This window comes from Belonocnema kinseyi, chromosome 3, assembly GCF_010883055.1.
Source record: "Belonocnema kinseyi isolate 2016_QV_RU_SX_M_011 chromosome 3, B_treatae_v1, whole genome shotgun sequence".
NCBI classification, from domain to species: domain Eukaryota; kingdom Metazoa; phylum Arthropoda; class Insecta; order Hymenoptera; family Cynipidae; genus Belonocnema; species Belonocnema kinseyi.
The window spans coordinates 96,060,211-96,063,717 of NC_046659.1; the positions used below are offsets into that span (position 1 = coordinate 96,060,211).

The 3,507-nt window shown below is 31.6% G+C and overlaps 1 protein-coding gene across 2 annotated transcripts in view; it reads left to right on the forward strand.

Annotated features, from left to right (window-relative positions):
* LOC117169213 (alkyldihydroxyacetonephosphate synthase) overlaps nt 1–3,507 on the forward strand; it is a 21,159-nt gene that overhangs the window by 1,795 nt on the left and 15,857 nt on the right. The gene's annotated exons all lie outside the window — the stretch shown is intronic.

Genomic DNA, 3,507 nt, shown 5'->3' on the forward strand with positions numbered 1-3,507 from the left:
TAATATCCAGAATCGAAATTTATACACTAATTTGAACCTGAAGCTCCCCATAGGACTTACTTTGACGCTATTTAAACCGATCGTACCTACTTTAAACTTTTAATTATTATAAAATGAAACATTAGAGCCTCCTTTGACTACATTTAAATCTACAGGCCCTACTTTGAATCCTTAGAACCTACAGTCTTTTAATCCAAGAGCTTACTTTAATGCTATAATAAAACATCTCTCCCTTAATTCTGCCCTTACTTTTAATCTTGAGAGCCTATATTTGTTTAACTCAAAGCCTTAATTCGACGCTGTTTGACCATTTCTTCAATGCGGACCCTACTTGAAATCTATTTAGCCTACAGTCTTCGAACTGAAGACTCTAATTTAACGTTTTAAAGTCTTTCTAATAATAAACTAATACATATTTATTACTCAGGTTAAATTAATTCATTGGAAATCTTAGAAACTGCAATTATTATACTCAATAAACAGAGATATTTAGTTCAAGATTCAACCTAATTGACATACATTATTTATATATAAATAAATACTTCTTTGTAATGTTCAATCATAGCAAAATATTTTCTCTTAACTGATAATGTTAAAAATTTGTGCGAGAATAATTTTCATCATGGAAAATGACGAAATTATGCATATGTTCACTGTGCAAACAAGTATTTCTACATTATTATGTATATAATTTATTTATAATATTGAAATTGAATCTTAAAATAAATATATATTTTATGAGTTTTTTTTATATTTTTCGCTTAATAAAGCAATCGAAAAATAATATTGATGAAATCACCACTTTTGACATTGTATTCGTCTAGTTTTATATTTCTGAAGCGTGTCCCGTGTAGAAATTATGACCGGGTTCGGGCTGGATTCCGGCAGGGTTGCCCTGCTTGTATCCGGAATCTGGTCAGGCTGTCCGGTCGGATTCTGGTTGGTTTTGTCACGCTGCGCTGGTCCGATCCCGGCCGGGTTACCCGATCGGATCCCGGATACAAATAGGGTAACCTGGTCGGAATTCGACCGGTTTTTGACTATGCTCCTCGATCGCATTTTACTGGAGCCTTTTTACCACAGCGAATATATTCTACCAACTGGTAGATATAAGAATCTTTTTCATCATTTATTTCTACCTGTAAAAAGATGATGGAATTTCAATTTAAGTACTGCATTCATAATAATAAATATATTAACTACAATCATTGATTCAATGTAAGTACTAAAATATTGGTTAAGATTCTTAAGTTTCTGTAAGAAATTAAAGTTAAATTGCATAACAAATTTACCTTAAGCGTAACTTAGTTTCCATCGATTTTTTTACAAGAGATAAAAAAAATTTCAGGGGTTTCACGTGACATCCTAACCTATGAAACCGGTTGATAAAATTGATTTAACATTAACGTTGAAGTATATTAATAATGCTTACTTTTTAACAAAATGCTTCACTTACCATTATAAATAATCCGCTTGCTCCAAAAAATTGGATACAATTTTATGAAATTTAACAAATTTCTTAACGGATAACCTGGCGTCCACCGACGTTTTACTGCGTTTTTTGCATTAAACACTCCGGAAGTCTCCGAATCGCTATTACGTTCAAGCATGATAACGTAATTCCAAACCTTGTTCGGAAAAAGTTGCTTCTCTTCTTATTACGTTTTTTTCTAATTCAAGATAATATATAAATACATTAAAAATAAGCAAAAGTCGTATCACAAAAAAATAAGTATAGTTTCACTGGGAACTATGTTAGAAAATAAAAAAAAGTTAGTCAACGATTTCGCAGTCACGGCAAGTCTGGGAACCGCAGAACCAAAAGTGGGAAACCATATAGTTAATATTAGTTTAATTTTTCTTTCATAATTGATAAAAAAAACACCTTAAACACAAAAAATTGGTCTTTCGCCTGTCAGATAGTTACAAACGACCCACTTACGGCAGTCGTTTGTGGATATTTCATAAGATGTTTTTAAGGTTATGATACTTCTATTATGCACCATTTTTGCCCGACTGGGTCCCGGTGGGAACTCGGTCAGATCCCGGCCGGGCAATTAACAAAATAGTATCCCGGTTTGACCCGGTCAGATTCTGGCCAGAAACCTTCTTCTGGTCGGGTCAAACCGGGCTATTTCTACACGGGGTAATGGTGAATATTTCCAAAAAACAGAATACATTTATATTGAACTGTTTGAAAATAGATTCAAATATTTAACGAAAGAAACAGTTTTAAAAAATCATTATTCAAATAATTGTTTCGTATAATTCGGATTGTATTCTTGGTATGTACGGACAGATATGAGGTGGGTGCGGATTTTTCGTTGTACTATGCATTAGCGATATGATCAGAATATTATGAATTTTTATTCATCCATATTAGTGTGAGATTATAGAGAACCTACTTTGATGCTAAAAGTCCTAAATGTAGTATTTACAGGCTCAAAAGCTTTAAATACAGGCCCTAATTTGACGCTTAATTTGGAAAATCGGAGTTGCAGGTTCAAAGTAGGGACTAAATTTCCGCTCAAGAAATGTATATTATCTAAGAAATTAGAGTAAGGTGCCAACAATTGGTGTTCTTTTCTTTATTTATATATATATAGACAAAAAGTTGGAAAAAGATGATAATTTCCGAGAAAAAGCTCATACAAATTTGCCTGGGGTAAAACATCAGAAACATGATATACGATATACAAAAAGAAGGTTTAAAACTTAAAAAGTTATTTTGATAAAATCGTCAAATTTACCAAAAACTCATGCAAAGTTACCAAAAAAATTATAAAAACCATTGCAAAATTCCTGAAAAGTTATGGTAATTATTGTGAATTCATTAATATTCATATGATGCAGCATAAAATATTTACAAAAATCTTCTAATATGATAAGATTCACAATAGAAAATTCTAAGAAAACTATAACTACAAGCAAGTTGTTCTTAAGAGCTATAGCTATACTATCAAGATTTTAAAATATATTTTTAAAATAATTTTTAGAGTTCATTGGAGGATAAACGACCTAAGCTTTACCACATATAACAATAATAAATAAATACATTATAAAATAATAATAAAACAAATTAGTTCAAGTACTAATCGTTTTCAGAGAATGTTTCACACCAAACTCTCGTTTTCAGTCACCCCGTTATCAGCCTTCCTAGAACTTCTGGCTTCCGTAGTTTCTCAGGAGAGTAGGGCGAGAGCGGTTGCGACATTATACACACACACACACACACACACACACACACACACACACACACACACACACACACATATATATTATATATATAAATAAACTACTAAAATGCTAAGTTTCAAAATGGCGACGGAAAAATAAATTTATTTTTTCGTATGTAATGTTCGTTTTAATATCGTAATATCGTTTTAATATTCGTTTTAAAACCCTATTTTCAATCATTCTTATTATTATTATGTTAAAAATATCAATAGCGAGTCCAATATGGCGGATAAAAAAATCTTGTATAATAACAAGGCCATCCCCAACTCA